At 36.0% G+C, this 27,500-nt stretch overlaps 1 protein-coding gene and 1 pseudogene across 1 annotated transcript in view; one reads left to right on the top strand and one right to left on the bottom strand.

Moving 5' to 3' along the window:
• LOC121318139 (leucine-rich repeat neuronal protein 3-like) overlaps window positions 1-2,499 on the bottom strand; it is a 29,362-nt gene extending 26,863 nt beyond the window's left edge. Inside the window, exon 1 of the mRNA XM_041254499.1 lies at window positions 2,248-2,499. The gene's annotated coding sequence lies outside the window, so the exon portion shown is untranslated. The remainder of the gene's footprint in view (window positions 1-2,247) is intronic.
• Window positions 1-27,500, top strand: part of LOC121318140 — a 272,183-nt pseudogene that overhangs the window by 193,269 nt on the left and 51,414 nt on the right.

Below are 27,500 nucleotides of genomic sequence, written 5' to 3'. Positions count from 1 at the left end.
ACAAGTGGCTTTGAATAAAATGCCTTTAGCTGCTTTTGATACTTGGTCTATGGTAGTAAGGCATACAATTTCAGCAATTATTTATTTGAACTCAACTTGTGATGTCAACCCATAGTTTAAGAGTGGTCTATTAGCTTATACCCCAGTGATAATCTGTGAGCCTATACATTTTAATTATATATATATATATATATATATATATATATATATATATATATATATATATATATATATATATATATATATAAAGGATGTACTTTATGTACAAATACATAAAACAGTAGTACAAGTACATAAAAACAGTGGCCAAAATACAATATTGGGCACTGCCTAATTCAGGCACTGTAACAGCTGACATACCATGGCAATCAGCACGTCCACAGCTTAAACCAGTTACTGAAATGGAATCTCTAAGAACTATCGAAGAGATTCAATAGCTATTTAGACATATTATAATAGCTTCTTCACAAACTACCCCGACAGGATGGTTACACAATTAAGTATTTGTTTTCTAATTACAGTTTGCAGCTTCTAGTAAACACCCTGACTAAAAGAAATTAGTCTGCAGCACCTTTTATTTTTCATAGAAAGAAGTGAACCTTTTGTAAAACTCATTCATTATTATCGTATTGTCAGAGCTACTTTATTGTCATCATTTACAAAGGTCATCTGAATTAATTGACTCCTTACCATATGAATTGTTAAGCTGCCGGCTTTCTGACAGATTTACAATAATGCAGAAGCCTCCAATCCACATGAAACCTTTTCATTTTGCTTATGTGAAAAAACGAAACCCTATTTCCATAAAAGGTAGATCCATAAATTCAGTGGATAGGCAAATGTGCTATGTGCTATTATCTTTAGTAAACTTTTATCAGCACACAAGGATAGCTTGCATGGAATCTTAATTCAGCAGTTAGAATGAAAAAAAAAACAACACAGGGGGGAGCAAAATAATTCCTATTACCGCTGGTGTGTTTAGTTAGACAAATGGCAAATTATATATTAAAAAAAACCAAAAAAAAACATGTCTTTGTTAAATGAAATACCAGTTGGATAATTAGATTCTTCCTGTTTTACTGCTTCAAGCTTGTGAAAAAGAGCTAGGCAGGTGACTGGAATTTGTTTCTAATAGTGGGCTTATGAGGTTGATACTAAATACTGTGCTGATCCACATGGATAAACCAAAGGAACTGACAGTTACCTGAACAAAAATGATGTGTTATTGTTAAAGTGTGATTCCTTGAAGTAGCTCATTTTGGCATAAACTAGCTCGTATATGTTTTTCAAACAAACATTTTGACCTTCTCGAACACCAACAGCCATATTTTAGAAAGGTGTATTTAAACTAAACAAAACAAAGGTAATGCAACTTTACTGCATCTCTGATCTGACATCATAAGATATCAGATGACTAAAATATGCATACTATGAATAAGCAATTGTGTTAAAAAATGACCAACATAAAAGAGGTCTTGCCATCATCCAGTTAATTATGAAAGAATCTGAGAAGCATCACATCGCTACTATATGGTATTAACAAAAGATCCTTAGATCTACTGAATTCCAACCCTTTTAGTGTAATTTCTGCCTGCTGCATGTCCTGAATGGGGGTTCTTGAAAAAAACAAAAAAACACACACACTTCCCACCAACCTGCAGAGTCGCAGCCTGGCACAAATTCAATGTGTGTGCTGGAGATTTGCTCATCCAGCCTTTGTGCTGTGTGGTTTGGGCCGTGACATAAAACCCAAGCAGTAATATTGCCATTCTTTTACCTTCCAGCCTTCAACTTTTTGGTATTTTGGGTAGTATTTTTAATTGGTACTTCACGCATAATTCAGTTAATTTAGCTCTTCATTATTCATTAAATCACAGAACTAAAAATAAATAAAGAAATAAATAAATAAACTCTTTGAAACTCCTAAATATCTATTGCTTACTATATTAAGAAATAATGTTATGCATTAAAAGAGCAAAATTAGTGTAACACAAATGCCATAATATTCCTTGTATCAGTCCTAGCAGACACTAACCAATGTATTGTACACATGTATGTATGTATATAGTACAAACAACGCATAACTATGTTATAAAAAATAAACATTTATTCCCCCACTAAAGTAAATGTCTTTCAATAATCACATAGTAACAACATTTGATAACAACAAAGTAGTGTAAATTGAAAAAAAAGGAGCACAAAATGCAAAATATATATATTCAAAAATCACCAGCAATTCAAACTTACCTTCATACTTTTGTTTCTTGCTCAAATGACCTGCTGTGTCTCTATTCAGCAAGATCCCTTCAGTGCTTCCATCCGTAAACCAGAGCTGTAGACAACGTATGTTTTAAAGAGTACAGTGCATCCAATATATCCTTCTTTTCAGATCAAGAGAGAAAACGATTTGCTTGCAGCAACAAGCCGAGTTCCACTTGCCAGAGATGTGCTACTGACTGCCAAAGGCACACAATCCAGTGCAGGGAACCGTGCCTAGCTCTTTTTACTTCCTCCTCCTCTTTTCCACAGTGGTTAGTGGTGCATCATTCACCCGATCAGCTGTCACATTGACATGGTGGTGCCTGTTTAGCGATCATTAATAACTGAACACCTTCCACTCCCCAGAGAAGGGCCAATAGCTTGTGTGCTGAGGTAGAGTGCTTGCAGCTGCAGCAGTCTGGTTGGTTGAGCCAGCCTGTCTGTTAAATGCTACTGCTGCTTAAGGATAGAAAGAAAAAAGAAGGAACACATACATTATGTTTCTATTGGAAACTCTAAGGGCTCTAAGGATTTCTGAATACAATATTGACCAAAACATTGTCTATGTGTTTACTACAGTCTTTCATTAACACTTTTACAGGCTACTAAATTTACAGGCTTCATGAGCATTCAGTAAACTTGGCCCACAGTCATAATCCATTTGTGCTGAGCATACAGTCTGGGTTATCTAAAACGTACGTTTAACTTGTTCTAATTTATAATGTTTATGTGTGTTGCTGTTCCATGGGCTTTAAATTAAAACACATAAATCCAGTGTGTGTGTTTCCTGTCTGGAGTTTGGATTTTTTTTTTCATGGTCTGTGTTTTGCACTCCAGTTTTGAGCAAATGGATCAAATGGGTTCTTTGACACTTTTGTAGTCCCCTTGGAAGAACTACTAGCAGAATGTACAGTGTGAAGATAATTCTTCGGCAATACGTGGTTTGCTGTTATAGTAACTCAAAATAATCTATCTGTATCTTTGTTTTGCTACTGGATGGAACAATAATCCCACTGGTATTAAGTAAAACAGTATTCACCAGCAAATGAGTACTGGTCAGTTTAGTTAATGCTACATATATGAATTTGTATAATTCACTTTTACAGTATATGTTGCTTACACAGTTATATGTTATATACAGTAAAAGCCATTGTGCTGTGTAAAAAACATTTTTAAAAACTTTCTTTCTACACATAATATAATTCATATCATTGATTACTTCCTCAGTTTCCATGTCATGTCCATCACAAAAACAAATAAATAAACAAAAAAATCAACTATGCTGTACATCCTTCTAGAGCAGGGATCTCCAACCCTGATCCTGGAGAGCCCCTATCCAGCAGGTTTTATAGATGTCTTTACATTATCAGTGGCTAAAGCTCTGTAACACCTGTTAATTTTGACTAATAAAACTAATAAATTTTCAACTCAGAGATTGGTTGAAATGAAAACTAGCAGCCACAGTAGCTCTCCAGGGCCAGGTTTGGAGACCTTGTTCTAGAGAATGTATCCAACACCTTGTATGAGTTTATAACTTCAACTTTGGAACTGTAACACTGCACAACTGTTAAATAGAGTGCACCATACATTATTGGCAGGTTAGAAGTATTTGTGTCTGTGAAAAGGATGGCATGTGTGGTGACGTCAGACCAGGAAATGAACCACACAACAGCAGATTGAGGTATGAAATGTGCTGTTGCACAGGTTTATTGTAAATTAATGAACAAAATAAACGGTTTAAACACAAAACACTTGCACAGAAAACAAAACAGCACAGTGGCCAAAACAAATAGACAGACAAAACGCAGCAGATGAACACGAAACAAACAAGTATCGTGCTAAGCTATGTCAGCACGAGTAGCAATTGTTCTCCACTCGCCGAACACCCAACCCAAAGTGAGTGATCTGTGCATCTATATATACATCTGTGCTGGGATTCAATTGCTAATTAATCACTCACTTGAATCCCAGCACAATGAACTAATTTGTGCATTCCTCGTGTTCACATCCTAATACACACTTTATCTGCACTTGAATATTTTAAATCACTTGTGATAACCCACACTCCGTGCACCAATACATATACACCAACATTAACATGCAACATACAACATAAAACACATTAATACATACAGGGGCGGGGTGCCCCGCAACAGTGTCATAATAACATATGTGAACTTAGTTTATGCTAAAAGAATAATGTGTAAATATGGTGATGCTCTAGCCCTTAATGGATACATTCACATTAGAAGGTGTCAGTGGTTCACTGTAGCTATTGTTCTGCTTGATTTGTCAGTAGTGAGAAAACAGAATAAACTCATGTATGTGTGTGGTTATACAGTATGTGTGAAGCTTTTTGGTCAAACGAAAACCATGTACAGTATAATCAGCACTAATTAGCATCTAGTTGCATCGTCTTCGATCGTTAATCACAAAATGAATGATGAATATGGTCAGTATGAATAAGATTATGCACATAGCATTCTCCATTCCTGTTTTACACAAAGTAAACATATCTGTTACATTATACAATTATATTATTTATTGTTTTATGATACGCACCTCTGTTCATTAGACCCTGCCAGAATAACAGAAGCAGCATAATTGCAAACATTTGTATTTTTTGATCTCATTACACAACTGGGTTGCATGTTCATTAAAGTGTTACGTAAGCAATAATACATGACAGAGTGTGTTATCGTCGTGTCATATACCAGACCTCAGGTGTGGTGAGGTGAAACAAAGTACCCTTGATATTACAATCATTGCACACTTTGAGTGTTTTATTTCCTTACAAAAACAATGCTCTGTTATACAAACCTTTGTTTATTCTCAGCACCTGTACTCCAGGCTCTCAAGATCAGCACATCAGACTAGGCAGAAACAGGCAGGGTGGCTGCTGGCAGGCTATTGCCTGGACTGCTGGCTGGGTATCATTCATAGTCAACACAAACACAACTGCTAACTGCATTTTAATACACACAACCACTGTATTGTTGTTTAGTTTAATACGTTTTGCACTGACTTGAAAATCAGAACCAAGTTGCATTTCTTTGCATACAAGATCCCTTCCTTATTATGGTCCATCGTAACCACGCTCAACCCCAGTTTTGGAATCCACTGATAGGGTGCAAACCTGGTGCCCCACAGAACCTCTTGCTGCAGCCAATCAGATCGACATTTTAAAGAAAAGGCATTGATTATCCAATTGATTAAATGTTTAATGTTATCCGATTCCATGACTTTCTGTCAGTCTTTGACTAAATAAAAATGAATATCTAAGTGGCCTGTAGTTCTTAAACTTCATCAATGATGGCAAAATTAACTTTTAAAAGATGTTGATCCAGACACACTTTAATCTTGATGGGAAATGTCTACATGTTTAGAATGCACAGCCAAGCCCATCTTTGAGCTCCAGTTCCCAATGTCAGTTTATGAATCGTGTATAAATGTGTAATTGTTTAGTTCTGATTGGTTATGGTAATATTGGTTAACACCATGCAACCATCCCTGTGCTTTGCACAGAATAGAAAACAATTTTTTTAATTTCAGATATATGTACATCAAAAAGATCAGTGAGTTACAGTACATGTTTTTGAAATTAGTTTCAACAATGCCTGGCTCCAAGATAGTCACTGAAGAATCACTAATTGGTTAAATAGTATTATTGTTATTGTACATTTGGCTTTTATACTCTGTTAAAAATGATATTCCTAATAAGTACCAATTACCAAAAAACGCTGATGTAGATCAATTGAACAGTTCCAATTTCTCCACAATTAAATTGTTGAAAAAAATAACACCAATGATCAGTAACAATACAATACACATATACTTTGCTCTGTGCACAAGTGATTTTCTTGCATCCTATTGTCAGCAAGTTTAATTCCGAACATCTTTGCCAGTTCTTTTTGTTGTCAGCATTTGTTAACCATTGTACCAGCATTGCTCCAGCCACATTACTGACTCATTTCCTGCCTGTGAAGTGTCCGGGTCACCTTTATTTTAATGCAATTAAATGAGAAGATCGGTAGAGGTGATACCAGGAAAGTCTTTAAAACATTACAATTGCAGTACTGGATTTCACTAGTGTTAAAATCAAATGCGGATTTGTAAGGACTTCAATACTGTATAACTGGAAGCACTGAAGAGCAATCATGATCCTTCTTGATCCCACCGTTGCCTTTCAGCCTGCAATCTCTATACAACTGCTTCTGTTGATCTAGATTTACTGCCCAAATACCATGTGTTTTTTTGGTTTGCTTTGATATTCCAAGCAGATGGACAGTTCAATCAAACTATTCTTATCATATCAAAACAAAAAAACAAAATGACAGCATGGGAGAGGAGGAGTGGGAAGTGATGTGAACCAGATTACAGAAATACAACATGGCATGAATCAATAAATAAATCTGCAGCTGCCATCAAGCTCAAAGGTTTATGGTTCATGCAGGAGCTTCATAAATTAAAATGTGCATTATCATTTACTAATGCTTTACTTAATTGCCGGAAGTTGTGATTGACCGGGGTGACATCATGATTTATAAAAGGACATGGGTTTAATTGTGCACTGACAAGTACAGCTGCCTACAACATTATATGCAGGTCTGGAGAAAGTTAAAGATAAAAAAAAAAAAGACTAATCGATGTCTTTATTCAAGTTTAGTGACTGCAGTGTTGCTTGGATCACACTTTTTAATAGTAGTAAAGTCCCTTTGTAATTCCAATAATTTTCCTTATGTAAAAAACATTTTTAATATTGGTAGAAAAGTACAATCCTTATTTTTCATGTATAGAAAATTGAATATATTTAAAATATATTTTAGTCTGTAATCCATATATTTATTTTAAGTATTTGGTTTTGTTTTTAGTTCAATTGTAATTCCCGTACAAATAAAAACAATGCGCTCACTATCTGTGGCAGGCTGGTGAGTGGAAAGAGGCCCAGAGACAAACTGCAGTTCAAAAAAATAAGTATTTTATTATAAATAAACACAAAAATGAAAGGCCACAAGGGCCCAAACAAAGCAATTTAAACTCAAAAAGAAAGACAAAAAGCAAAACTTACAAAAATAACAATTTCCAGGCTGGGCAATGCAACAACCCAACAACCCAACAACCAAACAACCAAACAACCAAACAACCAAACAACCAAACAACCAAACAACCAAACAACCAAACAACCAAACAACCAAACAACCAAACAACCAAACTGCTTCCTCAGCTCCCTCCTCTCAAATGAGAAGCAGAGGCCTCCTTTTATGTCAGGTGGCTGGGCGCTGATTGATCGTTAATTAACCTAATCAACTAATCAACCCCAGCCACCTGAACATAATAAACCCAGGCAGGTAGGGGAAATTAACCCCATCCCTGCCAATTTAAAAAGGGCAGAGCTTTGCTCTGCCACACTATCGATGAGAAGATTTCGTTTCTCTTGCAGAGAAATTGCACACAAGCAAGTTAGAGTGAGAAAAAAAAATTACAGAGTAGAATATATTGTAGTTTTTACAGAAATTAAACTGATATTCTGAGGTAATCTTTGGTGCAGAAAAGCATCTTCATCACACTCTTGGATTTAACTGCCACACCAGCATTGTCTTGCCCCTTAACAACCAGCACACACTCCTGATTCGCTGGTACAGTACTGCCCTGACCTTCCAACTCCCACCTAATAGGCTTGTCGGCTTACTGTCACCGATAAATGTACTGTAGTCAAAGTAGGTTAGCCACACACGCCGCTACATACAGGTAGGATACTTTATTACAGAACGTAAGCAACCGCGATATTTCTAAAATGTCATAAATCACGTAATAAAACATTGCAGCACTTGAAAATCGTAGTATTATTAATAAAGGTTGACCTCGTATAAAGGTTGCCCTCTTTTAAGTGATCAATTTAAAATAAATGCTGCGGTACCAAGTAATACAGTATATGGATTACAGACTAAAATATATTTTAAATATATCCCATATATTTTAAATATATAAAAAGGGGGCCAGTTTCTATATATGAAAAGTATAAGGATCATACTTTTCTACCATATTTGTTCCATATAGGAAATGTGTGAAAAACTAAAAAAAAAAAAAAAAAAAACTTTAGAAGAGAACCACTTATCTTACAGCAGCCAGGTGACTGGTATTCTGCTGTATACGTCAACCAATGCCCTTACTCTGCATGAATTGCATGTATTGTATTTAAATATGTGTAGTAAATTGGGTTGTACACTGGAAAACGACTGCTCTACACAGCTGATGTTTGATATTTTTTGTATAAAACTGTAAGTTGCTCTGGGTAAGGGCATCTGCTAAGAAGAAGAAAAACAAATGTAACTAGAGGAGGTAGCAACATAAACATCCCATCTTCACAGTTAATTATAAAAAATGTTCTGTATTTGCACCTGTTTAACATTATGATTATAGTAAAGGATTTGTCCCTAAAACAATGTTTGAATTTCCATTTATTAAAGCCTGTATTAATGTTTAATTGTGTACAACTGCTCATTCAAGGTATTATTTGATGTTTTCTAGTATTTTCTTTTAATTTTCAGGGCATGCTAGAAACACTGTACGTGTATCTTTGTAATTGCCTGTACTGTACATATTTCATAAACTCTTGATGACCCACATTCATGTTTTATTAGGTTTGAAACTGGATTTACAACATTTGAATTATAACATTTCACCCAGGTTATTACTTGTGTTTGTATGTGTGACTGAATATCATTTAAATATTTAATAGAGTAAAATTAGCCTTAAACACACTGCAGAGTGATACATAGCCAAAAATACTTGTTTTATGGCATAATAATTTGCAATATTTACGTACACATGAAATGCTTTCATTTATTTTAGGAGGCTGTTTATTTCAAATATAGTAATTCCATTCACCCTTAAAGTTCTCTGACTAATATTAATTTCTAAACACAAATGTCGCAGGTCAACATCATGACCAACAAGCACACTTACACCACCCGCCAGCACCTAAGCATAGTATTATATGTGAGCCATTACTTTTGCAAGAAAAAAAAGATATTGTCGGAATGATAAAGGCCCAAGACACTTGTCAAATGAGAAAAAAAAATTTGACCTGCATACTCCATCTGCATGCTCAGTAGGCTGTTTTTGTATAAGCACATTAATGTGATGTCTTTCTTACACAGATATCAAGTAAAAACTTTACTGAGCCTTTAGGCCAAAGTGAACTCTTGAATAACCGTTGCTGTTAATGCAATTAATTTATTATGAAAAAGTTACTTTTAACAGCACTAGCTATCAGCAATAGCACAAATAATAAGGGAACAGATTATAAATTGGATTAGGTTTGTATAAATAATGAAACAAAAAATATTCTTTTTAGTCTTACTTTCCACTCAAGGGTGCTCATTCTAAGACCAGTTTTATTTTCTATCTATATTAATGATACAGTACAGTACAAGCAGCTAGAAGCTTCTTTATTTATTTGTATGTTGATAAAACTGTCTTAAGCAATTCAAAAACACTGGGAATAAATTACAACAAAGTCTAACAATACTGAATAGTCAACTTGAGTTTAACTTTAAATGCAAACAAGACAGTCATGATATGTGCAGAGCTAATTTACCATCTGTTTAACCCTCCACATAAATGCAATCACTTTTTTTTTTTGTATCTTGTATGCGAGGAACAGACACTACAATCTAATAATATACAAACAACATCTACTTGTATGTATGGCTAATAATCGCCATAATAATTACTTTAAAATGACACAATATGTTTTAGTGAAAAAGTGTTATTCAAAATAAAAATACCACAACAAATTATTCTCCAGTAGTGATTTATCAGTGCTTGCATTTCCTGTCAAACTGGATGCATTCTTGCAGAGCTCCACACGTCACTCTGGTCTGGACAGAACGTGCTCTGCTCTGAGAAACGTTTCTTCAGTGAACCTTCTTTGATGCACCAAGAAATTACATCAGAGGAAAAAACTGCAGCTTGTTATACATAGTGAAGGAAACTGAGGTGTTGGGATACAAAAGAGATATATAATGATTGTAATGTTCAAACAGCAAGTAAGATGTTAAACATTGCATCAAGAAAAGGTGAAACATGCACAAAACAAAAGTAAGCTTTCATAGCTATCAATATTCTCTTTAAGTGACTAAGGTTGTATTGTTATCCTCATGAACACTGCTTAATACATGAACAACTATTGAAAAAAAAATAGAAATCCTTTGAGGAATATGCAGTGCTTAATTTGTGCTGGGGCTAGCCCCGCCACCTCTGGACTTAGCAGTTCATAGCCCTGACACCTCTTGTCTCGGCGCAATCTAGTTATTAAAGTAAATCTCTCGATTTGTTTTTTCTTAAAATTCCCAACACAGTATCCGTTCTGAAAGTCTTTTCATGCACAAGAGACGTAAGCAGCAGCAATGCAGAGATCCACCTCCATGCGCACATCACATGACTCACTCAGCTGCTAGATCACCTTGACGTTTTTTCTTTAATGGAGGTGAATCAATTAGATCTGCCGGCCCGTTTTTCTTTATGTGGTATCATATAACAAGGGGATATTAAATGTTATACGTTCTAAAGATTATTGCTGCAGTATAGTCACTTGCCCAGTTTAGGCAACAACATAGATAAAAACATCAGAAAATACTGCAACTGTCTGTCAACACAACACCAAAGTTCATCGCATGCGAGTCCCACGAGACAAGAATAGGAGATGTGTGACAAAAGTTGAGAAATAAAAACTGATATGTTAAACATATACAGCTCTGGAAAAAATTAAGAGACCACTGCAAAATGATCATTTTCTCTGGTTTTACTATTTATAGGTATGTGTTTGGGTAAAATGAACATTTTTGTTTTATTCTATAAACTACTGACAACATTTCTCCCAAATTCCAAATACAAATATTGTCATTTAGAGCATGTATTTGCAGAAAATGACAACTGGTCAAAATAACAAAAAAGATGCATTGTTGTCAGACCTCGAATAATGCAAAGAAAATAAGTTCATATTCATTTTTAAACAACACAATACTAATGTTTTAACTTAGGAAGAGTTCAGAAATCAATATTTGGTGGAATAACCCTGATTTTCAAGTACAGCTTTCATGCGTCTTGGCATGCTCTCCACCAGTCTTTCACATTGATGTTGGGTGACTTTATGCCACTCCTGGCACAAAAATTCAAGCAGCTCGGCTTTGTTTGATGGCTTGTGACCATCCATCTTCCTCTTGATCACATTCCAGAGGTTTTCAGTGGGGTTCAGGTCTGGAGATTGGGCTGGCCATGACAGGGTCTTGATCTGGTGGTCCTCCATCCACACCTTGATTGACCTGACTGTGTGGCATGGAGCATTGTCCTGCTGGAAAAACCAATCCTCAGAGTTGGGGAACATTGTCAGAGCAGAAGGAAGCAAGTTTTCTTCCAGGACAACCTTGTACTTGGCTTGATTCGTGCCAAAGCTGCCCGATTCCAGCCTTGCTGAAGCACCCCCAGATCATCACCGATCCTCCACCACATTTCACAGTGGGTGTGAGACATTGTGGCTTGTAGGCCTCTCCAGGTCTCCATCTAACCATTAGACGACCAAGTGTCTGGCAAAGCTGAAAATTGGACTCATCTGGGGGTGCTTCAGCAAGGCTGGAATCGGGCAGATTTGTCTTTGTGAAGGACGCATGAACAATGTATGCAATGTGTGTGTTGTTTTTTTTTTTTACTGTCTGTTAAAACCTCAATTGCCTACTGCAAGTCGGCTCAGGCCCAGTCCTGCAAGTGTCTGCTCAAGTTTATTGTGTGCCTAGCCAGGTGAAGCAGTATGTTTTTTCCTCCACAACCCACAATGCAATGCTCCCAGTAGATCCCCAGCCAAGATCAGCAACTTGGCACAGCCAGGATACAGGTTAGCCACTCTGGGACCACGAAGAAACATTTTCTTTTTTTTATGGTGTTGTTGTGCTGTAGAAAAGGGGGGGTATGGGAGCCATCCTTTTGTTAAGTAGTTGTGACTGTCAAGTAGGAACCACAAGGTCTTCAGTGCTGTCGGTCAGCTTTCACCTACAAAATAAAGACCTCTATACATTACAGCTATTTTCTACATTTTACTGGAAAATTTGCTGTAAAAAAAGTTAAGTTGACATATTCTTGTAAAACAATGATGTAGTTTCTGTCTAACACACACTCACTTGTCAACTGTCCACAGCTTGTTGTAGAGTCTCAACAGTTATCCCTGCGTATCCACATATACAGATACAGATGGTTCTTTGGCATCAGTATTTGTGATATGGGTTAATTAAAAATAAGATCTGTAACACATTTGAAGTCAAGGACTTTCCCCTGAACACATCTACAGTAAACACCCAGGTTTGCAGTGCCCGTCATTGCAATTTAATTACTCTGCTGACTCTTAAGTTAAAAAGACCTTTTCCAGCCCAACTGATTGAAAGCTTAAATAGTATTTACAAGCCTTAATTTGTGTTTTCTTTGAGAACATCATAAACCTTGATTCTACAACTAATTAAATCGGAATTTAAATCAAGATTTTAAACATACATCTATTACCAACAGCAATATTTAACATCATGGTAGCATTGTTCAGCAGACATGAGTTTTCCGTAATCTCATTGTGGTTGATGAAGTGGCTTTCGTCAGTTTTGCAGATGACAGACACAGTATGTTCTTTTAAAACCTAATTATTAAAAATATGTTTCATAACTGTGGTTTTCCAGTAAATGATTCGCACGTTTTTATCTACAGCCTACATTTCTTTTTTTCTTACTCCATTCTGACCCTTTTGTATAGTCCCTTGGCTTCAACGTGTAAATATAAACAATGAAATAATACTAGAAAAAACACATTTGCAAAACACATTTGCAGAAAATAACATGTAGAGTAATCATACATGATTGATTTAATAAAACTGATTTACTGATGCATGTATATTTCTAAAAGAATGGATATAACTAAATCCATCTGGCCTAAATGTACTTTGAAAAAAACCCCAAAAAACAGCCTTCTATTGTGTTGTTTAGTATGCTAACCCAGGTTTTATTAAAATGCCATGCCATATAAAAACTACTAAAATTGAACTGAGTACCACTAGTACAACAAAAATGCATTTACCAGTAAGCCGTTTTGATTTACTCAAGCTTTCAGTGAAATAGATGTGTGTGTCTAACATCTATGTGTGAAGATGTTTCAAAAGCACTCACCATATCCTGTTCTGAAATGAATGGTTTCTTCTTTTGGCAACAGTCACTAAGTAACACCCATTAATCCTGACTTGCCATTTGTCTTTCTAGTCTGATTTCATTATGTTTCCTGCTGGCTTGTTCCGTTTTACTACCGTAGGAGGAGTTGAAATATCAAAAGTATATGAATGTTATATGAGAGTCTAGGTGCCACCTGTCTTATAGCGGCACAATTAAAAATAATTATTTGGTTATGATTAATTCTCATGTTACATAGAGGAGTCAAAGAAAACTGTGGCTATTTAAATAAGAAAACAGCTCACTGCCAAGCTTATAGTATAGCTGATTAATGACTGCAAAATGCTAATTACAATGTTCCTTGTAAAAAAATATATCACTTTCTGACTGATTGAGCCCACACTATGGAATGTTGTTAGTTGTATACCAGGTAATGAGCAAGTTATTAGATGTTATATTATGCTGTAGCAGGTGGTGCACAGAATGTATTCCTAGATGAAAATATGTTTCACAGGAAACAGAGATTAGATCATCTTTTAAATGTGCAAGCTTCACCTCCTCTCACCTTTATGAGTCAAACATTGGATTTAGTCACCTAATGAAAAACACATGATCCGGTTTCACAGAACAGGCAGACATTGTTAATGTATGCTGAATAGAAAACTGGATATCATGTGTAATTGTAATGTTTGGCGCATAACAAACAGGTATCACATTGTAATGTAATGAGTACATTCAGATTATAGTATTCTGCAATTGTGTTTTTGCTTGGATTGTATATATGATTGTATATATACCACAACTTCATGTGCTTCACTTTCATTCAGAGACAAGTGTGACAATGAAGATATTCCTCTTGACTTTATTTGGGAACATTTGATTATTGGATCATTTTAAACAGTGTACTACAGTAGAAGTAATGCTACAATTGAAAAACCTGTTTAATTTTGATGGAAACTCCTAGTCCAGTTCTGATGAAATTTGCCAAGGACATTTGTTAATAAGTGTATCTGGGGTATACTGTGGCTGTCTGTTTGTCTTTCCAACCTTCTGTTTAATTGGAACAATGTAAAGATGTAGCAGCTAGGACAATTAACCGGTCCCACTGTGCTTAACCAAAACCCTAAATATAAATCGTTGAACCAGGTGTCCTCCTGAACTGGGAAGTGTGACATTTCTGCACGACTTCATTGGATGTTAATTAATAGAAATTTATGGAAAAGTGCTTTTTATAAGTTTTGAATTGCTATATAAACCACATACGTAGCTATCATTGTTCTTGAAAGGCATCATACACCACAGACCCCTTTCCTCCTATCTACGAGGGGCTGTATCTTAGGAACCACTGGTACTAAAGACGTTAAATACTAAATTTCCCAAGAACACCAGTGATCACAGTGACTCGTCATTTCAGAATTCAGAGGTCTAGAAAAGATCATTCCACTCAAAATTACAGAGTAGTTAACTATAATAATCTCATATGTGCCTATATCACCATTTAATCAGTTAACTAAAGGCTGGATTTACAGACCCAGCTTAGCACTAATCTTTGGCAAGTTAGCCTTTTTTTGAACATAAATGGTAAACCTTAATCAGTTATGGTGTATATCAGCAAAAGCAACTGCAAATTATGACACATTGCTTGTTGGCAGTTACTGCAACTATATTAGCCAAAACACCTACAATTTGCTTTCTATCACGTATGTGCCTAATTCTATTTCACTGTTTACTTCCCTATTTCTTTTATTACAGCAACCAAAGTCCATTGCATAATTCATGAATAATTTCACTTTTCTTTCTGGCAAGACTGATTTTCTTTTTTGAGAGGTGAGGACAGATTAATGTTGATATTTTAGCACACTAAAGGCCTACTTTTCATCTGCACTTCAAAAAGATGCAATTAAGTAAGTTTTTTTTTTTTTTTTTTTTTTTTTTCTGTTACAAATGTCTGAAACATCCATTGAATTACAGTATGTAATATTGTGGCATATGTTTGAGCATATGATCAACCCTTATTCAGTTGGCTGAAAAGCTTCTGTATGCTCAGTAAACACTGAACCTCTAGATCAGCTTTAGAATCTTCTTAGGCGCCATAGTTTTCGGTAGACTATGTGTTTAAATGATGATCAAAAGTGATTCAGAGGGGCTCCCGAGTGTCAAATCTGGTAAAGGCACTCCATGTGGAGTGCAGAATGCGCCCTATAGCCTGGACGCTGCCAGTTCAAGTCCAGGCTAATCCATTGCTGACCGTGGAATGGAGTTCCGAGGGGGCGGTGCACAATTGGCTGAGCGCCTCCCGGGGGGAGGATGGCTTAGGTCGGTCAGGGGGTCCTCGGCTTACCACGCACCAGCGTCCCCTGTAGTCTGGCTGGGAGCCTGCGAGATTGCCTGTAAGCTGCCCAGAGCTGCATTGTCCTCCGATGCTGTAGCTCTGAGGTGGCTGCATGGTGAGTCTGCAGTGTGAAAAGAAGCGGTCGGCTGACAACACATACTTCAGAGGACAGCAACAACATCTCACCCAAAAGATGGGGCACAAGGCAGTTAAGTGAGTTACTCAGTGTGGCAGAGCAAAGCACTGCCCTTTTTAAATTGGCAGGGATGGGGTTAATTTCCCCTACCTGCCTGGGTTTATTATGTTCAGGTGGCTGGGGTTGATTAGTTGATTAGGTTAATTAACGATCAATCAGCGCCCAGCCACCTGACATAAAAGGAGGCCTCTGCTTCTCATTTGGGAGGAGGGAGCCGAGGAAGCAGGTTGGTGTTTGTGGTTTTTGTGATTTGTGAATCCAGTGAAGGCATTTCACAAATATTAAATTCGTCCCCATCACTCTCAGACAACCAAGTTTCAGTAACACCTATCACATCATAGTTACTTGTTAGTAACCTGCGCGAGGATTTTTTCTCCAAGTCTACTGTACATCCATCAAATAATTTGTCTTTCAAATGAGTGTGGTTCCACCACCAGGTAATTTTTTTAGATTCAATTCAGCAGCACAACATACAGTACCAGGTAGATCCAATGGGATAGAGTAAAACATAACCAGAGTTCACTAAAATATTGCGTCTCCACTGTTTTAAAAACATAACTATTTAATTGTGGTGATGACAGAATATTATATAAGTACTGATTTATTTTGGTTTTAATTGTGCGTACTGGGCTCTAATTTGGGAGGGGGGGGTGTATTATTATTATTATTATTATTATTATTATTATTATTAGTATTATTATGGTATTATTACAAATGCATTTGATGGATGAAGCAAGAGTACAATTAATGATTACTACCAGTTTAGGTTAAAACTGCTGGCATCTACAAGCTTATTTTAAACTGTCGATTTACATTTTGCCTTGCATTTATTATTCACTTAAGGGGAGATAGTTTGAAATAATTATGTCGTTTTGAGTGATAGCCAATTAAGTGTTACTTCAAGGACTAAAGGCAAATGCTGGACAAGGTCACTAATAGTGCAATATGATTGGGACTAAGTGCATTTTTATGACAATAAGTTTGGTTAATTTACTACAGCTCTGGTCAAAGTCTAAGGTTTTGCATCACCCTATAGAAGTAACAAATTTAACTTCATAAAATCGAATGAAACCTGCTGAATAATGTTACGTTAACATATTATTAAATACCTAAATTGTGTTCATATAGTTCTTGTTTTTAATTATATCTCAATCTTAAAAATGCTAGGTGAGGCAAATCTTTTGGCCATAGCTGTACATAACTTTACAACCCACTGTTATACAATATGTCTGATAATATATATATATATATATATATATATATATATATATATATATATATATATATATATATATATATATATATATATATGATGATAGATAGATATTACTGTATATCATGTAGTAATTGCGAAAACATAAAATATTACTATTAATATGGTGTTGCATGTCAATATTATTCAGCACTGGCTATAGTACTGAATAAGTTATTTCTTCATATTGGTCTACCACCTTTTTGATTCGAATCATGTTTTTATTTATTTAAAAACTTAATCAAACAAACAGAAACAAAAATTGGATGACATACGTACATTATAACCACACTTAAGATGCAATTTAATGAAGAAAGCCTGGGATATATTAAAAATAATATTAATATAAAACCTGACATCTCAAAAACAGCTCAATAATAAGCAGAACAGTTTGAATGTGTAAATGGCTTTTGAATAAATCATTATAATTAACACATTGTATGTATGCTATAGTTCAGGTTAACCAGTGCAGTTTTTCATATAGATGTGGCAGATGTACCCACTCTTAAAAATTACCTGTGTACTTGGGAAAATGCTTTTACTGTAGAACCAATTGATCAAAAAAGGTAACCACTAGCTAAGAAATCCTTTTAATTTGACACTTTTCTGAGAATCACATTGCGAGATAAAAATTGTTAGGTTTAATTCCTAAAGGCTCCTGGTTGTTGCCTTAATGATAGCAAGATTTAAAAAACTACAGAAACACCAATGTATACTAATTACACACGCTCCATGTAAGCTGCAGCGTGTGGAGTAAAGATTAATGTGTTTTATTGTATCCTGACAGACTGTCTCGTTAGTTTAGTGCTTCATTAAAATTGAGAAGGAGATTATTTTAGGAGTATTAAAGCCTACTTTCAGGTTCTGGTAAGAAAATTATTTTCACCAGCTACATACTTTAACAAGACAATATGACTTATATCAATCTGTTCTGCTCATGTGTTCGGTGGTAAAAGTGTATGTGTTAGTATCCTTGCAGTCCTAGTAATGTAAGATTTGTCTAAAACATACTTACCTAGTAAATGGCTCTTACAGTCATACAGTCAGTTTGCATACTGGCTGTGCGAAGTTGACGGTTTTCACAGTGGCCTCCACAGGTAGCATTTCGCATGGCACTCCCACAGGTTAGGGTGGCAGAATCGTCAGGGACTGTTTCTCCTCACCATGCTACAGCAGACATCCTGACCACATTGTAATTTGAAGCTAAAAACAGGGTAAAAATAACTGGGTAGGGGTGTGAGGAAATGGTCCTTAAGAAGTATTTATTCATAATGGTCCTTAAGAAGTATTTATCTTCCTGTATTCAATACATCTATTCATTATCCATTGTCAGTTTACGCCCTCAATACTGCAGTAAAAATGTCATTGCCCAAGATGGGAGGAAACATTGCTTCCAAACAGCTTTCAAAAAACTAAGTTAATTGCCATTGACTGGTACTTAGTTGTAAAGGTGAGGGAAGGACAGATGTTCTTGTTTTGAAATCACCACATTCATGGATAGATTTATTGAATACCTGCTGATAAATACTTCTTAAAGGCAATTACAAGCACAAGTACTAGTTTCTGTAAACCTCTATAACTGGGTGTGGCAAAGTGGCTAGTGGAGGGGAACAGGTGTAGCGGTGATGCGATGCAGGAGTGACAGGCAGACAACAGTTTCCAGTGAAAAAGGTGCTTTTATTTATAATCCAGGTCTGGTGACCGTTAAATAATAAATCCCTGGCTATACACAACAATGTGTAAAGCGCAGAGATAGCAATAATAGGGCACAGTCCCTAACAAAACAAACACACGGTCACCAGTCCTGGGTGAGTGCAATTGTGCTGGTGGTCAGTGCAAACACAGGTATTTCGTGACGGTGGTGCAGTAGTGATCCGGATCGTGCTGACCCTCGGCGACAGCTCTGGATTTGTGCTTCAACTGTCTGGTGGTGCAAAACACGGACAATTATTACTCAGACAAACACAAAACACGTAACCCGTCTTTTCTTTTAATAATGAGAGCTCCTCTCTCGGTCCTTCTCTCTCCATGCGTTTACCCAAACGAAGGAAAAGATCAGCGTTACCCTGGACCTGTAATCCCGCATGATATCTAGGTAAACGGTTGCAGCTGCCTTATTATTTGCAGCTGCCTCTCGTTTACCTTTCAAATCAATACGGTCTTACAACAGAGTCTCGCTTCTTTCCAGGCTGACCCACTTCCCTGACCCAGAAACGAACTGTCAGGCCAGCCCTTCCAGATACTTCTCCTCTCGTTCTTTAGCACCCTCACAGGTCGGGAGGAAGATTCATCACCAGAACTCATCTTTCCATCACACTGGGCAGTGGGAAAGAAAAGAGCAGAAAATGATGGACAAATGCAGTGTTCCAGCTGTGATTGAGTTGAAAGCTCAGTCCCATTTCCATCTGCAGCAGTGAGATATGATCGGTGGAAAATATATCTGCAACTTGCTCTGATGGAGGAATTTAAATGAACATAAAATGCAAAGAAGGCTGAAGATGGGTGTTAAGTTTTACAATCAGATTTCATGATTTAGCCCCCAAAAAAAATAAAATAATAATAATAATAATAATAATAATAATAATAATAATAATAATAATAATAATAATAATATGTTTTGGCTATTCCAGTCATGGCAGGGGCAGCAACCAAGTATACTAAATAGGCCATTTCCTATTTATTTTCTATTCTTTTTTTTCAGCAGTCGTAGCTTGGGCCTTGTTATACCATATCTAGTGTTCCAAATTTTCAGTTTTTATCTTTAAAAAAAAATTCCGGGAATTTTTCAGAGTTTATTTTGCATATATTAAAATATGGATAAAACCGGTAAAAAAAATATTTTTAATAGAAACATCGGTAAAAATCGGGGGTTAAAAATCTCAGTATACATACTTTACATGTTGAATATGATGTGTAGCAGTTTCTGATTAATCTTGTCCCTGGTATGTGTGATAAAGCAGAATCTGTGCAAGTCAAAGCCACGTTTTCCCAAGTTAGCTGGTACTTTGTGAACGTTTGAGCAATCGCTGTGCTGATAGAAATAATATCAACAAAAGGTATGAACATGACATCAGGACAAAACAAGCCAGGTTTATTCTCCTTGAAATGATAAAAAGAAAAGAATTGACAGAACTGGATGGTGCAAGCCATCGGGAGATGGGTCAAAAATCATAGTTTCCATCAACGCATATAAGTTTACTAAAGCCCTAAAGCACCACTATTTTCTGTCAAATATTTACAATTAAGATTGTCGGTTTAGGCAGCGTTTAACTGATTGACAGTCAGTACTGTCACACAAAGTCACCAGTACATACCTTTCTGCAATAAACAGTGGCTGTCCAGCAAAGCACAGCGCTCTGACAAACTCATTAACACAGTTATTCTGTGCTTTCTTTTTATTAAAGCGTGTGTAAAGGCAGCATAAATAGATTGCTTGTCTCTCAGTTCACTTTCTTGTTTCGGTTTAATGTGTCGCTTATTTTTCAGGATGTTCTTTTATTGTCAGCGTGAACAATGCTATGTATCCTCTGCCTCACCTGACCAACTTCTGCTAATGTTTATTCTTGTTTACTTCGAAGCATTCATTCTCTTTTGAATATTCATAAACTGATTTATGTTTTCTAACCATTCTCCATCCACTAAAAATATTATATTTTCGTGTAAGTATTTCAATTTAGTTTTTGATCAAGCAAATAGTTACTATGCCCAGCAATTGCCACAATAATCAGACTTTGATTTGCCAACATAATCAAGTGATAATGTGTTTGTGAAGTGACAGAGAACCATGTTTGAATGTTATTTGTCCTCTGACATCTAAACGTCTTCTGTATAGTAGGATACAATGTAGGGCTGCTTAGTATGTAAATGAAATAGATGAACTATATATGTTCACTAAAACACCAATGACCAAGGATGATTTAATTTTCTGCTTTTTACACTTCTTAAACTTTTTTTGAATTGAATTTCTTCTTTGTCATAAGAACTCTAAAAGTGAAACCCACAAGTTGTATTAGCAACGTGGAAGTCAATCTAGACATCAGGAGGCACCTAAGGAGAGTTGAGGGATTCCAGAAGGCCCTCATAAAAGTTCATTTACTTCAAACTGCTCAGCCATGTGAAAATGTTCCCACAGCAAAGCCACATTGTCTACTGAAAACTGTCGCCTAAGGGAAGATTCATGATGTCGAAAACCATAACATGAACCAGGTCATTTTCTTGCTGCTGCATGGCTTATACTTCAGGAATGCCTGTATTTTGGTCCCTGCAGGAGATACTGAGCACTTAGTATGAATGTTTACCAGTTCACTGTCAAGGTAGTTTATGAAGTCCCAATTCTGACATCCCACATCCCAGTAGAATAGAAGACTAAGGGCATGGCCTCTCTTTGGATGATTGCCTCTAAGGGCTCATAGGAACTTAACCACGTTTGTGTCAGAAGAGATGACGTATGAAGACCTTGCCATCTACTGAAGAAACACAATCGACATAAACAGCAAGAGGACAACTATCAAAACCTGAGATTGAAATTATTAGAGTGATGAAACCTAGCATGTAAACAGATTTTTTTTTTTAACTCAGTGACGTGAACAAGGAAATCGCAAAGCACAAACTAGGTATCAATTATTCCTTAAGTATTTCAGTCTACTGATAAAGGAACATCTTATTAATTAACAAAGGACCAGCATGCTGACAGTGTGGCGAATGAGAATAGTTTAGGAGAGTTAATGTAATGGAGAATTGTTTTCTAGGAATGGACTTGGTACAGTTGTTATTAAGAAGAACATTAACAGGACCATATTTTAATGTTGTTGATGTCATGTATAGAAATAGCCCTGCATGATTACTTGCCATCAAACCTCACCATCTAACCTCTCAGGCATGTGTTGTGTCAGTTGAGATAAACTTGGTAGCATTCATAACACCTTCATAAACACTCACTATATTAATAATTTTATAATCCTTCCTAATCAATTGGTACAAAATAATGCATATAAGTTTTCATAACACTTGTCAAATGCATTAACATAACACATTACTATAATCAAGCAAACCTCTTATTATTAAATAGACTAATTAAAAACTTTTATTTCTAACATGTTATGATGTTTTATGAATACTTATGAAGGATTATGAACACAGTTATACAGTCCTTATATAGTCCTGTAACAGGGAAAGATCTGCGCTGTTCACGGTGCTGCAGGAAGAGGGCGGCAGTCGTCCAACAACTGCCTGTGAGTCATGGCAGTGACACGGGGAGGTGGGAAAGTGGGTGTGTGGACTTTCCCCCTCTCTGAATGGCTGAGAGGTGCGTCTTGGGAAATTGTTAGCCCTATAAATTAACGCTCTGTTGTTTCCTCAGATGTGCCCTTTTCAACGCGTAGAGTGTGCGGAAACGCTGGTCCACGACCGAACGGAACGGAACGGAGGTTCAGAGCCAGACAGTGAGGGAGGAGAACCCTTGGGCAGATCCCTAAATAAGGATAGCTGAGCAGGCTAGGTAGCCGGCAGCATAGGACGGTGATCTGGGTCGCACGGGCAGCGGCGACCGGGATATTGCTGCAGAGTGCAGCACCTTTGTAGTTTTGTTACTGTTTTATTTTTCCTGTTTCTTTGTGCCTTTGATTTTTGTAGTATTGTTTTGAAGCACCTGCGAGTGCGCCTGAACTGTTTACCCTTGCTTGGTATTCCCGTGGTTCTGTTTACCATAGTTGGTAAGCAGACCACGGACCAACAGCGCCCTCTGCGGGCTAAAGAAACCCAACGCGCCCCTGAAATAAAACTGGGCACCTGTGTGGTGTTTTCAATTACACCTGTCTGTCTCCTGGTCAGTGAATTACCCACACCCCTTCCACAAGTCCTTATAACTGTTTTATGAATGTTACTTAGGGCAATATTCACAGATCAATTTAACCCCCAGTGGTTACAGCACAGAACTGGTACTATCTAAATAACTATGGTGCATGTAAGAGGTCTTTATTTGAACTTTTGTAACATCAACAGTTTTGTTTTTGGTTAAAAAAAAAAAAGACTTTTCCAGCAGATGTTGATTAAGCTCATTTGATATTAGTATTAGAAAATATTAGTCATAAGGTTCTTGTCATCATTGCAGCCAAACAAGGTTCAATATCAGTTTTTCTAAAACAGAGACATACTGAATGTTTACTGCAAATCTTGAAAAATGAGTTTTGTTACCCTAAACCTTAGGTTTTTGTTTATATTAGTCCCTTGAATTTGCATATTTTGCAATGCATGCATTTGTATATAGACTATTTTTTATTAAAATATGCTAAATGAAAAAGGTAACACATTACACTTCTGCTATATTCACAATTATATATATATATAATTTTCATTGTTTTACGCTACTTGCTATATGTCTGCCTCAGGGCATATCTTGTATACTCTTATTTATTGTATTACATTCATTACTAGTTAAGTGTTGCAAAACATTCTAGCAGATCAAATAAACAAACAAAAAGCATAGAAACTCATACTTAGAAACAATAAAAGGGCTTTTATTATGTTATGACATCAAAGCATCGGAAAACATGTTTAAAATGATGTTGCACTACACAGACATTTTAATTACTTTTTATTTTAAATGCAGATTTATTCAGATAGTGTCTGCTAACAACTGGCAAAATATTGCTTTGTCTTATTGTTTTATAAATTTCAAACAAATTCCAAATATCTGATTTTGATGCACCTGCCATTAATGCACAGATGAGAAAAATAGCATGGATATCTTGGTTTACTTCATAGGGGGCTAAGAGTCCCTGTCCTGTATAAATAGCTGGGTGGATATGTTTGTTTTATTGTTCACTAGATAAGAAACTTTCATATATTAAAGCCTGTAGAATAAGCTTACCTCTTAGACTATTTAACTGCCAAGGAGACATTAATGGGATACAATGGAAGATTACAAGAATACGTCATAAATTGAATCTCTTGAATGAGCACAGCACTGTAGCACATTCACCCGGCTGCTTTAATAAAAACAGCATAGTTCAAGGGCTCAGAAGCAATTAAAATTGGATTTTTAAATCAGGCAAGCAGTAGTTTGGTCCACAGGTAAGGAAAGCTCAGAGGTTAGCTTGTTTTAGAGAAAATAAATTCAATCTTAATCAGTGCTTGATTTGGAATTATACACTTCAATATCACTTTGGCTACTACTGCCATTATTGGTTGATGTGTTAAATGCGCTCTTTGCTTCCATGGCCCCAAGCCAAGCTGCTGTTTTAAAATACATGTTGTAATTAATACAAAGATAGCATATAATTGACATGCAAATTAACAGTACAGGAATTCAAATTAAGAGAAAGCATTGAGATAATCTGTACACAAAGTATGCTTTAAATGTTATTGATGGTCAGTTCATTGAGGTATACAATGAAAGAATGAATGGTTTCAGAAATAACTGAATGCTTTTACTGCTTCTATGCAACAAAGGGAAACTAGATGTTTTGTGAACAACCGTTTCTGACGGCTGCACTGTTATATATTTCAATTTGAGCATACAGTTATGTAACTGTTGATTCATGTTGTAGGTTCAGGGGTTTTGAAGTGTACTGCAATCCCTCTTTTATATTTATTTTTAAATGCACATGGGGAGTAAAGATTGTTGTTTGTTGTAGTCCATACAGCTAATAGAGAGTTGCAATATCAAGCCTTGAAGAGTTTTATTTATTTGTGTGGTCATTGTGTAATCCTGTAATCAAAAGAGTACACTTTTCTGTGCAGTCTTTGGTGAAAAAGAGTTGGTCTTTTTTTGAAAAACCAAACACAACATTATTGTGGCTTGTGAAGTCTAATAAATTGCTTCAACTAAAGCAATTGAAACCCCCCCCCCACAGCTGTAATCAGCTGTATTATTTTAGAGTAGGGTGCCAGAAGTTGTGAGTAACAGTAATTTCAATTGTGTCTGGCGACATGCTAATCATGGGTCTCAACTGGAAGCAGTTGAAATTTATTTAAAGAGTTTTGTGTTTTATTTTCAAATTTAAGAGAAAAACACAAAGGTACTCACTTGAAGTGGAATAATAGGATAGGCTCTAAATGACTAAGATTCAACTAGCGCAGTTCCTAACTCTGCTCAGGTTGTGTTGTTGGAACACATTACTTTGCAACATTGCATATGAAGGTTTCAACAATACCTCAGTAGTGGTTATCTGATTATGGTAGTGGGTATACAACCATTAATTACTAACTAGTTTGATTTGCAGACCATTGACTAGATTAAATAACCAAAATAAAATAATTTGCTAATGGGTTAATACCTAATAATTACTTAATAAGGACATAACCCTAACATTTCCCCAAATACATTGAAAGTACAGTTAAAGCCCTGTTCTGAAAAGTAGTTGAGGGAAGGAAGTTAATCATTAAGATTTATTTATTTTTTTGCTTACCTTAATGATTCTCCACTCTCCTGTCATAGCATGATTAATATCCTCTGCTTTCAGTACATTATCTACCCAAGATTTATTTTCTCGGACTACAGTTTTACTTGCAATAAATAGGTACATAGGTAATCTGAATTAAAAACTGAGAAGCCAGGAACTGACCCTAAAGCTTTAGGAACAAAAGACAATGCAGTTACTGTTATACTAACACTATTTTCTTAAAAAAACATACTGTAGCCAATATCAGGTTTACCAGGTGTAGCCAATACCAGGTCTCTACTGAAAATGGCTGGGAATCAAATCTTTATTGCAGCATACTATAACAGTGGCTTCAATAAATCTGTGATATTACTGATTTTATATAATGCTAGGATATTTTAATAGTGTAGATGGAAAAAAAAGGCTGTAAGAAAATCATGGGCAGTGAATTTGTTGCGGAAACCGCAACTTTTAACACAGACCACAACTTTTTATAGTTACTCCAACTTTTAATGTGACTACAGTGTTTCTATTATTTACATGTAATTTTGTTGCAAAATAATGCTGAAAAATAAACTGAAACAGAAAAGGGAACATCACTCTCACATTGTGTTTTGCTAGTGGGGGATTGGTATGCCTTGTCATCCTCTCTAGCCAATCAGTTATCTTCTTTCCCGTTGCTATGGTTATTTACTGTAAAATTTTGTGACTGAAGGTTTATTGCTGTTTTACAAATACTGTAGTGGCTGTTCAATTTTGTGAGTGAGTGTAGCAGAGACTTCCTCACAAAATCTTTCTCCTGACCTGTCAGGGCACTGTGAAATGGAAACAGAGTACCCTGGACTGGATGGCCAGACAATTCATCCCCAGGATTAGAAGGAAGTCGGTCATCTAGAAAGTGGGCGGAGCTACGAGCGGTCTAGCTGTAATCAGATCACGTAGTCTACAGGTACCAGGATCCCACCCTTTTTCTATAGTGTTGAAGAATAAATATTAGCACGTACTAAATATAATGTTAAAAATAAAAACTTTAAGACTCTCAGTACAAAAAAAGGGAAGTAGTAATATTAAGATTAAATGGACTTGAAAGCATTGGTTTACACTCCTATAGTGATTTTCAATCAGAAAGCACATTTATTTGCACTCATAATAGTATTTTAGCATTTATAATAAACACAGGCTTTAGTAAGATGATTGTTGTGCACAATTATTGTTATGTTTGCATGCAGACTCTTCTTCAGTAGTTATCTGTAGAATATTCAGTAAGCGATTGTATTCGCCTTTAAAGGAGTCACAATGCTTGTTCAAGGTCAATACCACGAATATTTAAGAGTAAATACAAATTAACACAGGGGTCAGTAATTATATTGCCTAATGTCATTAACATCAATTAGAAATACTTGTTAGATGATATAAAAAGAAAATCCTTTAATAGTGCAACATGTGTGCCAATTCAACTTCAATCATTCTTTTACACATTAAGCTAAAAGGGAAGCATTTACATTTCCAGGAAGTTACTGTACAGTAATTGTAGATTTTAGTGGAAGTTTTGCTTTCTGTCTGTCATTCACGCTCCGTGTTTCACTAAATATGTAAGTTATTGAGATCATTGTCACACAGGTAAAGGTCATAAATATCCAGTTTTTAATGTTCTCAAGAAAACGAGCTATCCAATATGAATTAACACTTGTAAGTTACATCCCATAGCGTTTTATACATTTCACTCTTGTTTAACATGTCAATAAATAAATAAACAATATTTGGTAAAGTTTTAAGTTATTTTGTGTTTCCATTTATTGCCAAAATCCTTGAGTCAATCTTAATTTGACATAATCACATTTAAACGCTGTTATTGGGAAACTGAGAAAAGTACAGATAATTA

Source organism: Polyodon spathula, chromosome 7 (assembly GCF_017654505.1).
Source record: "Polyodon spathula isolate WHYD16114869_AA chromosome 7, ASM1765450v1, whole genome shotgun sequence".
Lineage (NCBI taxonomy): Eukaryota > Metazoa > Chordata > Actinopteri > Acipenseriformes > Polyodontidae > Polyodon > Polyodon spathula.
Note: the sequence above shows the minus strand (reverse complement) of the source record. Positions and strands in the feature narration are given on the sequence as shown.